General features: G+C 40.3%; 1 long non-coding RNA gene across 1 annotated transcript in view; it reads right to left on the bottom strand.

The window, feature by feature from the left end:
* Window positions 1–2,166: 2,166 nt before the first annotated feature.
* Window positions 2,167–12,291, bottom strand: part of LOC130845827 (uncharacterized) — a 156,020-nt gene continuing 145,895 nt past the window's right edge. Inside the window, exons 4-6 of the long non-coding RNA XR_009051467.1 lie at window positions 8,459–8,771; window positions 3,547–3,618; window positions 2,167–2,264 (exon numbers count right to left, since the gene is read on the bottom strand). This is a non-coding gene — a long non-coding RNA (uncharacterized LOC130845827). The remainder of the gene's footprint in view (window positions 2,265–3,546; window positions 3,619–8,458; window positions 8,772–12,291) is intronic.

The following is a 12,291-nucleotide window of genomic DNA, read 5'->3' as shown; positions in this document are numbered from 1 at the left end:
AATAAGGAGCCATTCATTGTCTTCAACTAGAAAGTGACATAGTGAAAACTGTATTTAGGAAGGTGAGTTTATCATCATGACATGAGATGAATTAGAGGAGTGTGAAATTATCCATTTATTTTTAACAAAAATCACTTAGAGAAATTCCACCCAGAGTTACTAAAAGAAAGTTTCAAATGAAAGATTCAACTAAGAGGAGAAAAATCAAGGAGTGCAGTGCACTTGAGATTAATCCGCGGATCTCCAAGCTTCTGCTGTTCGTAGAGTCAGGATGTGAGAGTTGGGATCTTTCCTTTCTTTGGCTATGACTGCACCACACTGGGCAGCAGAGCAAAATGGGCAAGAGGGCAGGCTCTGGTCTGAGTGTTCATCTTGGCTTCATCTCTTAGCAATTGTGCAACCTTGAGAAATTTAAGCTTCATTTTTCTCCTACGAAATATATGAAACACAGTGTTACCTACGTCATAAGGCCATCACGAAGATTAAAAGAGAATGCAAGTGATGTGCTCATCAGAGTGGATGGCCCAGAGCAGGCTCTGGATAAACAAAGTGACTGTTTTCATCTGTATGTTCTTTGGCAAGATATTTATTCTCTCTCTCTGAGCCCCAGTCTACTCAAATGTAAAAGGGGGTGAATCAGAACTACCTTGAACAGTTATTGTGAGAATTAGCAGCGATGGACGTGAAAGCACTTTGAAAACTCTAATTTGCTGTATGGAAGCTCGATTTTATGATGATGGTTGTTCATAACAACTGGTGTCATGTAAAAGCCATGTGTCTAGAACCTGAGCTAAAATAGGTTCTTCTATATTTAAATAGTCTATTGGATTTACCAGGGATGTGATCATCGATGCAATGTTTTTAAGTTGGAGGCCTGGCCCTGGGTAGTAAATGCTGAGTTGACCAAGGGGAGGTGACAGGTTGATGTCAGGCAGACCTCCAGACCTGGACATGAAGGCTTTTCAGGGTAGCCTGGCGTCCAGATGCCTGAGTTGCTCTGGTGCAACCTGAAGAGGTTGTCCTGAGCTCATTGTAGCGGTTCAGTAATCCCTGTCTTCTGATGAATAATTCAGGTTGTGTTCAATCAGCAACCAATTCTTAAGAATTTACCATGTGCCATGCCCAGTGCTAGGTGCTGTGTGTACAGGGAAGAATCATTCAGAGTTGCTCCTTGGAGGTGCTTATACTTGGGGAAATAACTAAACCACAAGCAGAGCAGCCTTGTGAGGCTTCTAGATGGTTCTAGCTCCCACACTGAGCATCATGTAGTATAATGGACATAGCTCAAGGCACAGTGTCAGGAGACTAGGCTCAGCCAGTTACTGTCTGTGTGTGATATTGGTTGAGGGACTTAACCACTCTGGCCCTTGGTTTCTTCATCTAGACAAAGGTAACTATATACAACTCCTATACTTGTTGAAGATATCGAAAGAAAGATCAGCATCTGGTCAAGAGTAAGCTCTCAAAAGACGGCTACTGTTTTTACTATAGAGGGAGGGTATAACATACACACATGGGGCAAGTCCTCTTCCAGGTGACCATACTTCCCATCAGTTGTTGTCTATAGATGAAGAAAAAGTAGGATCAGAACAAGACTTTGGTTAGTGGAAATTGCTTTTGTTGTTTTCCATCAGTAAACTCTGGGATACATCTTTTCGCATGTGTTATTTCTGTAACCCCTGAAACACCCCAAGAAGGGGACTATCATACTCCCATCCTCTAGAAGAAAAAGCTGAGGCTCTGAGAATCTAAAATTTCCTGCCCAGGGAACACAGCCAATCAGAGAGGTAGGCTGGGGTTTGAACCCACGTATTTTCTTTCTTACCATGTAATATGAAAATTACCCATAAGTTTTCTCCTTTCATTTTCAGTAAAGTCTAGATAATTGAACATTTCATTCAATATTTGTCACTGCTACCACTCATGCAGGCTGGATTATATATAAATTCATCCCGCCTTATTATTTTGACCAAAGAATATATCTAGATGGCCTTTGATTCTATAAATACTGCAATATAAATCACCCATCAGTGATTAAGACAAACTCCTTTGGGAATCTGTTTAGGTTTCCATAGTGATATACCATTCTGAACAATTGCTATGGCAGATATTGTAGTAAATATGAGAGGGGGTGAGGATAGAAATTAATATTTCTTGAACACTTACCATTTGCCATGTATGCTACATACATCATTCCATTCAATCCTCAAAGGGTTCATTTATTCAATAAGTGGTTACTGGGTGCCTCGTCTGTTTCAAGTGTTCTGGGTATTGAGGGTGCAGAATCAAACAAAACATACAGAACTCATGCCTTTGTGGAAATTAGCATTCTCTTGGGAGTTATAAACAATAAATAGAATACATGTGCCAGGTGGGGAGAAGTGCTATGAAAAAAAAAAATAAAAGCATAGAAAGGTGAGTGTTTGTAGGATAATGGACATTTGTCTTCATCCAGTAGGAAGGGTCTCAAAGGCAGAGGCTTTGAGTAAAGACATAAAGGAGGGACTTCCTGGTGGCACAGTGGTTAAGAATCCACCTGCCAATGCAGGGGACACAGGTTCGATCTCTGGTCGGGGAAGATCCCACATGCCCTGGACTAAGCCCGTGCACCACAACTACTGAGCTTGCGCTCTAAAGCCCACAAGCCACAACTACCGAGCCCGCATGCCACAACTACTGAAGCCCACGCACCTAGAGCCTGTGCTCTGCAATAAGAGAAGCCACCACACTGAGAAGCCTGTGCACTGCAAGTGAAGAGTTGCCCCAGCTCGCCACAACTAGAGAAAAGCCCGTGCACACATCAACAGAAGACCCAATGCAGCCAAAAAAAAAAAAAAAAAAAAAGACATAAAGGAGATGAGGGAGTGAGCCTGGCTGACCTTTGGGGAAGAGTATATCTGGCAGAAATAAACAATGAGTGCAAAGGCCCTGAGGTAGGAGTGTGGCTGGTGTGTTTGAAGAACAGCAGGGGGCAGAGTGACTAGAGTGGAATGAATGAGCAAGGGACTAGTAGGAGATGAGATCAAAGGGATTATAGGGGCCTGAACATATAGGGCCATGTCACTGTAAACATGTTGGCTTTTATTCTGAGTGGGATAGAACCCACTGGAGGGTTTTACGAACAGTGACATGATCTGACTTGTGCATGAAAAAGATCACTCTGGCTGCTAAGAGCATAGAGACTGTGTACAAGCCTTTTGCAATAATCCAGGTAAAACAGGATGGTTGAGTGGTGGCTATAAGAGAAAAAATGGTTGGATTTGTGACATATTTGAAAGGTAGAGCTGACAATATTTGTAGATGGATGGGATAAGGCGTATAAGAAAAAGAGAGGAACCAAGGATGACTCCAAGGCTTTTGGAACTGGAACTGGAAGAACAGTTACCTTTAAAGGGGACAGGGATGGCTACTCAAGGAGGTGCTAATTAGCACCTTGCTGACACCCACACATCAAGGCTTCCCCCATTCTTCCCTCCCCCCACCAAGCCATAACCCTGCCTCCTTCCAACTGGGCAAAATCCACAAAATGATGAAATCTTCACTTACGTTCATAAGCAGGCATGGTGTGGATGAAAGGCGCCAAGGGCTCTGAAAAGGACTCTCTTCTTCCCCTTCAGACTAATTAGGAAGCAAATTTTTGTTGTGAAATTAGAGTGCTCTAGTAAACCCAAGCCAAACTCTTGGCTGACTTGTTGATTATGGAAAATGGGGTTTTCCTGGCAACTTTTCCATATCCCACTGCTTTTCCCTGTCCAATAGATGGACCTAGGTGCCAACTTACTTCTTTTTCTCCAAATTATATCTCCTTGGATAACCTCTCTGATGGGTGTGGAACCACCACAGTGGTTATTTATGATTGCTCTTTAGACTAAAAACCATCAACCAGAGGAAAAGGAATAACAAAAAATGTAACCAGTTCATTGGACTCACAAATGGATAAGTTGAATGAAATGATAAGACATGGTGCCCTGGCAGGCATGGATTTCACTCAGTCTTCTGTGAGGAGGATGTTTATGCGGTTGGCCACTTCTGGGCCCCAGGAGCGAGGCAAGGGATAAATCTCCCAAAGCAGCTCTCTCTCTATCCCTCTGCCTGCAAAGGTTTTCTAATTCACAGTTTTACACCAGACAACAAAGGGATTAGTTCAATGTGATTAAATCTCCACCCTGGAATGAGAACTGTATAGCTAATTCACAGTTGACTCAGGTATACTTATATATGATATACCATAAATAACACAGTGAGTGCTGGTGTCAGCTCCTAATTTACTTTCTCCAAGTAACAAGTGAAAATATGAAGCCAGCGTAGCTAGCATAAGTTTATTCATGTTGGTGTATTTATTCACTCATTCATTTAACTAACATTTTAACAACCCTCGTGTGCCAGGCATTGTGCTAGAAGTCACTAGGGTAGCTTCGACAAGCTCAAGATCTATCATGGGAAGGGTCAGAGGGGAAAGCACATATGCCTACAATATTCCAGGCACTGGATTCGGTCCTGTGGATACAGCAGTGCCAAGACAGATAAGATCCTTGCTTACTTAGGTCTTATGAAAATTAAATAGGAAAACATGCAAATGTGGTTAGAAATATGATTATTTCAGAGAATGGTGTTATATAGACCAAAAAATAGGTGATAATTAAAGACAGGGTAAATGGAGTAGAGGGTTGAGGTATTTTAGAAAGAGTAGTTAGGACAGGGATATAGTGATCAGAAGGAAAAATATGCCAGAAAGAATGAACACAAATGTGAAGGCAGTTGATAGGAAGGTATGGGAAGAGAAGGGAAAGGAACAGAGAGAAGGCTAGTGTGGTTAGAGTTTAGCAAATGAGGAAACTGGTAAGGGAAATGAGGTCAAGGACAGAGCACGGGGCCGGACCACTGGGGCTTTACAGGTCATGATTAAGGAGTTTGGCTTTTATTCTAAGTACAATTAGAAGCTATTAGAGGGTTTTATGCAAGGGTTTGATGCAACCTAATGTATGCTTTAACTTTATGCAGGGCAGAGAATGGACAGGAGGGGCCAAGGTGGAAACAAGGAACCAGGTAGGAGGCCACTGCAGATGAGAGAAGATGGCGACCAGGACTGGTGTGTAGCAATGGAGATACTGCGTAGTGGTCAGATTTCAGATATATTTGGAGAGAAAAGAAGTGGAGTCTCCAATGACGGCCCCTAGGTTTAGGGCTGAGCCATTAACTTAGATAGGCAAGACTGGAGGAGGAGATTATGAATTAAGAGTGCTTTCAGGAACCTATTAACTTTGAGATGGTAATTAAATATCCAGGTCTGAAGCTCAGGGGAGAGGCCCATACATAGATGTAAGAGGTAGTAAATATATTTGATATCTAAATGTTGTGAATGATGTTGCTCAGAAATGGATTTAGAAAGAGAAGTGAAGAGGGCTGAAGATTGAGCTTGGAGGCATTCCAACGTACACACCGGAGGCAGTAAGGAGCGACTTACAGGAGAAACGGAGCAGCACCAGTTGCAGGAAAAATAAAAGACTCTTACAGAAGCCAAGAGAAGAAGGTATTTCAAAAAGGGAGAAGTGGTCAATTTTTCCAAAGACTGCAGAGTTTAAGGAAAATGGATAATTGACTGCTGGATTTTGGCAAAATAGAGTTCATTGGTTATCTTGACCATCGCCATTTTATTGGAGGTGTATGTAGGATATATGAAAACCGAGTCATTCTGGAAATTCATTCTGAGGGAAGTAATATAGAATTTGGAATTAAAAGTTTGAAAGTGAGTTAGGCAAAGACAAGTGCTGGGGAAGAGCATTTCAGCAGAGAGCTCAGTATAATTGAAGAATCAAAGTTAGAGAAATATCACCATGCAGGGGCAGCTATAAGCAACTTGGTGTTGTTGAATGATAAAGTACTAAGCTGGAAAAGGAGGGGGGAGTTCTGTTTGAGGGCTAGATCCTGAAGGATATCTGTAGGAAATGAGGAACCACTGAAGAGTTTAATCACAGAAATGGCATTATCGCCATCTGCAATTTTAACAAGGTCACTCTGCAGTAAGGACTGTAGCAGGCAAGATTGGAGACAAGGAAAACACAGATGGGTTGTTGAAGTGTTACAGGTGAAAGATAATAAGGATACAAACTTGAATAGCTATTTGAGGTAGAAAAGAGAGAGCATATCATGGAAATATTGAGGATGGCAAATTGGCAAGTCTCGATTGTGGGTTAGTCAAAATGCCTCCCAGGTTTAAGTCTTTGGTGACTGTGTGAATGGCAGTGATGGCATCTGTGATGGGCAAAGCTACAGGGGGACCTGGCTCAATCAGAGAATTAATACGTTCACTTTTGCACCTGTTGACATTGAGGTGCTTATGGGACATGCTGAAGGACTTTTCTGATACTGGATGTTAATTTGGAGTTTTGTGAAGAGGTGTGTATAGGAGATAAACACACATATTGTGGAATTATTAAGAAATATACAAGGTACTTAACAATTCAAAGATATTGATAACTAGCTCTTGGTAGTTCTAGTAGCAGCGTGGTAGTATTTTGAGGAGTAAGTGGAAAGTGAGGAAGTAGAAGTTGGGTTTTTTTTTAGGAGTTTCAGAACTTTGGATTTAGAAGAGGAGGAGCCAGACTGGACCATCATTAAAAGGATCTATAAGATTGAAGAGATAATCTCACTTTTTTAGGGTGGGAAAAACTTGAAAATGTTTATTGGCTCAGGAGAAGGAATGAAAGAGTAATTCAGGAGGGAAGTGGGATGAGTGAAAAAGTCAAGTGCAAGTGGAACTAGAGGAGGAGGTACTCAGGACTCAGATGAGTGGTCGGCTGTGATCAAGAGGAAGGACAACTCAATCTCTTACACAGCAGGAGAGCAGTTGGTGTGAGTGTAGATAAGGTAGGTAGAGGGATGGAGAAGACAATTTTCTAGAACTCTTGAAAGGCACAAGATCATTACTGAGAATGAAAAAGGTGGGTGTTTTGGTGGGGCACTTGAGATCAGTGGAGGTTTTAAAGAGCATCAGTGAGAAACAGAAAGGGGAGATGACCAGGAGCTAAGGATACTGATAAGCCACTCTTGGTTCAATTTGGAGAGCATGAATTGGTAGAGTTATCAGTCTGCATCTTTGCCTGCTTTTTCTAGAATCACTAAACAAAGTATTGAAGTGGAGAAAAATGAAAAAAATACTAAACCAAATGTAGGTTTATATTAGATAAAGTGAAAGATGGGAGAAAAGAACTGAGAAAGTAGTTGATGGTCCATTCTGGGACCTGGGTTGGGTTGGGTAGAAAAAGATGAGAGGTTAGAACACAACTGATAGAATGGGAAGATATGAATGATATAAGGTACCAAATAGGTTGAAGGACATTTGAGATAAGAATAAGATATTGAGGGACCTGGAAGGTGACTTATGTGAGAAACTGAAGCTTCATATTTCAGAGGAGGAGCATTCTAAGGAGTAGCCACAAAAGTGAATGACTAGGTTGAAGTGAGATTGAGCGGAGTTGAAGCCCACAAGGGCTAATGGTATTAGAAGCTGGATGGCTCATCAACATGGAATTTACAGCCACTCTCATGGCATAGAAATTTATGTGGGACCAGAATCCACAACGAATGAAGGGGAGGGCCCATGAAACCAAAAGAAGTGATGGGTGAGGACAGAGGTTGTAGGGATAGGAGTTTTTACAAGAGGTGGATGAACAAAAATCTGGAAGTAGCATTGAGAATCAGAGAAAACATGAAACCTACCTCCTGACACCAAACAAGGCAAAATGGGGAAGAATGAACAGTCCTCATTTCAGAGGGCCAACAGGAAAACCATATTTTCGGCAGGGGGAGAGGGGGAAGGTGGAGGGATTAATATATAATAAGCTTAATATGAGAGAATTTGTTTCTAATGAAGGGTTCCAGCAGTCTTACTGGGAAGGTTTTAAAGATAGAGGCACAGTAAGATTGGAACTAGGACTGAGAAAATTGGAGCAGTAAGGAGATGCGAATATGAGTAAGCAGAGATGACTATGGGGCTTTATATTTTGGACAGCAACCACTGAAGGGACGCTGACAGATGTGCTGGCTACAAAGATTTACAGAAAACATTGGCGTAAACTAGTAGTCTTTGAGATCGGGCAGTGCTGGCATTTTGGCAGTCTGCTCTAGTGACTGATGCAGGAACAAGCCTTCAAGGTCAGAGGCTGGGCTGTGGACCAGGTGAAGCCTCCCGCTGGCACAGAGACAGAGGCTTTTTCTTTGGGCACTGAGTTCTCTTCCCCTTGCATGTTCAACTTTCTTCTCTTTTTCTTCCATGTGCCCCTAGCTGTTCTTCTCTTTTGTCATTCAACCGTGAAATGTCAATCTCTTTATCAATCTTTGCTAAGCCCTCGTTCAGTGCTCGCTTTTGGTATAGACTTTATCAATTGATTTCTATGCATGCATGTTATCTACGATGTATGTATTCAAATATCTGCTCTTCACTCTTTAGCAGGTTTACCTTGTGTCTCTTTTTGAGGGGTTTTGATGCTTTCAGTAGGAAGAATAATTCCTCCTTGGAACTCAGGATGAAAATTGACACCTTCTTCATTCCCCTCATTGGCAATAATTGAAATCTGGATACTTCCTGTGTAATCCCATTTAATTTCTTCCCATGCTGTCCCACTTCCAAAGTGTCCTTGTTTCATAACTTCACATTCTCATTTGGGGTACGCAGTAATTGTTGATAGAGCACAAAAAGTAAGTGTTGATAGATGCTCTGTATCTTTCTTCTCAGGTATAATTTCCACAGCCTTGGAGTCATCTAGGATACTCTGTGTAAGCATGAATAATATAAGAACCACCGGAAGGCCTGGTAACTCTACACCTTTCTTAATAAAAGGCAAAGTGCAATTTAGAAATTCTGACTGTAGACACATCCCCCAGAACCTCGTTCTCACCATGCAGATCTGGGAGCATACGAGAGGGCAGAGGGCAGAGAGTGAACAACCTTTGCTCTAGGATCAAAGGTTGCTTTTGTATGACTTGCTCTCAAACATCATTATCTTTGATGCCCTGACCTGTCCAAATGCTGGAATTTCCATGCCCAGACCTACCACTGAGACCTACCTGGCTCAAACCGCCTCTGCTTACTATGTAAACTTAACCTGAACAGCATTCATCCAGTCTTGTTGGTTGCTCTGGGCTCAACCTATTGCCCTGCATTTCTCAAAGATGGAGAAACTGGACTTTGGTGGGAAACCAAACTGGTCAAAAGGGCTTGAAACTGAATCTAGAGGGAAAATGAGAACAAAAACAGCATGACTGATATCCCTACCTTTTGTTCTGCCCCTGCCAAACCATTACCCATTTACACAGATCTAGTCATATCATAACCCTATTCCAAAGTCTTCTAGAGTTTCCTAATAACCATGAGAACAAAATTCAAAATGCTTAGCAGGACATTCAAGGTAGTTTATTAGGAAGTTTTAATCTATCATTCCAATCCCATTTCTTGCCACTTTTCATCTTGCTCTTATGTTTCAGCTACAGTATAGTGGCTTTTCCCTGAACAGAGAGGATTTTTCCTCACTCTTTTGTCTCGCATATGTAAGTACCTGTTTGCAAATTGCCCTTCTTCCATCTTTTGCGGGAAGAACATCTCTACAACCTTCAAATCCCTTTAAATCTCAATGTAACCTTTCCTGAACACTTTCCTCAACACCTACAGCCGAAGATAAGGGCTCCCTTCCATATATTCTTTATACACATGTCTATTTAATGTTAATATATTTCTAGGATAGGCTGGCAGGCTAGAAAATTTTGAGCAGGAGATGAATCTGTAGTCCACAGGTGGGATTTCTTTCCTTTAGTGAAACTTCAGTTCTATTCTTAGTGCTTTCATCCAGTTAATGAGTCCCACCAAGATTATTGAAGATAATTTACATTAAAGTCAACTAATTGTAGATGTTAACCATATCTACAAAATATGCTTTACAGCAACACCTAGATTAGTGTTTAACTTCATAACTGAGTATTATAGTCTAGCCAAGTTGACACATAAAACTAGTCATCACAGAAGAATATATTTATTGGTATCCCATTGGAAGCAAGTTTTCAGATATTTGGCTTTTTTGTTTGTTTACAGACATTTATTGAAGAATAGTTGCTGTACAATATTATGTTACAGGTGTATAATATAGTGACTCACAATTTTTAAAGGTTATACTCCATTTGTAGTTATAAAATATTGGCTATATATTACCCATGTTGTACAGTATATCCTTGTAGCTTCTTTTATAGCTAATAGTTTGTACCTCTTACTCCCCTACCCCTATATTGTCCCTCCTCCCTCCCCCCTCCCCACTGGTAACCACTAGTTTCTTCTCTGTATCTATGAGTCTCCTTTTTTGTTATATTCACTATAACTGATATCATACAATCTTTCTCTGTCTGATTTATTGCACTTAGCATAATGTCCTCCAAGTCCATCCATGTTGCTGCAAATGGCAAAATTTTTGTTATTTTTTATGGCTGAGTAGTATTCCAGTGTGTGTGTGTGTGTGTGTGTGTGTGTGTGTGTGTGTGTGTGTTACATCTTCTTTATCCATTCATCTGTTGTTGGACATTTAGGTTGCTTCCATACCTTGGCAATTGTAAATAATGCTGCTATGAATATTGGGACGTGTGTATTTTTTGAAGTGTATTTTTGTTTTTTCTATATATACCCAGGAGTAGAATTGCTGGGTCATATGGTAGTTGTATTTTTAGTTTTTTGAGAAATGCCCATATTATTTTCCAGAGTGGCTGCACCAATTTACATTCCTGCCAACAGTGTATGATGGTTCCCTTTCCTCCACGATCTTGCCAGCATTTGTTGTTTGTGTTCTTTTTGATGATACCCATTCTGACAGGTGTGAGGTGCTATCTCATTGTGGGTTTGATTTGCATTTCCCTGGTAATTAGTGATGTTGAGTGTCTTTTCATATGACTGTTGGCTATCTGCATGTTGTCTTTGGAAAATTTCTATTCAGTTCTTTCCATTTTTTTAATCAAGTTGTTTGTTTTTTTGATGTTGAGTTGTATGAGCTGTTTACATATGTTGGATAGTAATCCCTTGTTGGTAACATCATTTGCAAATATTTTCTCCCATTCAGTTGGCTGTCCTTTCTTTTTTTCAATGGTTTCCTTTGTTGTGCAAAAGCTTTTAAATGTAATTAGGTCTAATTTGCTTATTTTTGCTTTTATTTACTTTACATTAGGAGATGAATAAAAAATATTGCTGTGATTTATGCAAAAGAGTGTTCTGCCTGTGTTTTCTTCTAGGAGTTTTATAGTACCTGGTCTTACATTTAGGTCTTTAATCCATTTTGAGTCTATTTTTTTGTGGTGTTAGAGAATGTTCTAATTTCATTCTTTTACAGATAGCTGTCCACTTTGCCCAGCACCACTTATTGAAGAGGCTGTCTTATCTCCATTGTGTATTCTTGCCTCCATTGTGAGAGTTTGACCATAAGTGTGTCGGTTTGTGTCTGAGCTCTCTATCCTGTTCCATTGATCTATATGTCTGTTTTTGTGCAGCTACCATACTGTTTTGATTACCTTAGCTTTGTAGTATAGTCTGAAGTCAGGTGTGTGATTTCTTAAGCTCTATTCTTCTTTCTCAAGATTGTTTTGGCTATTCAGAGTCTTTCATGTTTCCATACAAATTTTAAAATTATTTGTTCTAGTTCTGTGAAAAATGCCATTGGTATTTTGACAGAGATTGCATTGAATCTGTAAATCGCTTTGAGTAGAATGGTCATTTTAACATATTAATGCTTCCAATCCAAGAACACAGTGAATCTTTCCATCTGTTTGTGTGGTCTTCAGTTTCTTTCATCAGTTTCTTATGGTTTTCCAAGTACACATCTTTCACCTCCTTAGGTAGGTTTATTCCTAGGTATTTTATCCTTTTTGATGTGATGGTAAATGGGGTTGTTTCCTTAATTTCTCTTTCTGATAGTTCATTGTTAGAGTGTAGGAATGCAACAGATTTTTGTATATTAATTTTGTATCCTGCAACTTTACCGAATTCATTGATAAGCTCTAATAGTTTTCTGGTGGTGTCTTTAGGACTTTCTATGTATAGTATCATATCTTTTGGATTCCTTTTATATCTTTTTCCTCTCTGATTGCTGTAGCTAGGACTTCCAAAACTATGTTGGACAAAAGTGGTGAAAGTGGGCATCCTTGTCTTGTTCTTGATCTTAAAAGAAAAGCTTTCAGCTTTTCAGCGTTGAGTATGATATTAGCTGTGGGTGTGTCATATATGGATTTTATTATGTTCCCTCTATGTCCATTTTCTGGAGAGTT

Source organism: Hippopotamus amphibius, chromosome 2 (assembly GCF_030028045.1).
Source record: "Hippopotamus amphibius kiboko isolate mHipAmp2 chromosome 2, mHipAmp2.hap2, whole genome shotgun sequence".
NCBI lineage: Eukaryota > Metazoa > Chordata > Mammalia > Artiodactyla > Hippopotamidae > Hippopotamus > Hippopotamus amphibius.
The sequence above is the reverse complement of the archived record's forward strand: the minus strand, read 5'-3'. Positions and strand labels throughout refer to the sequence as shown.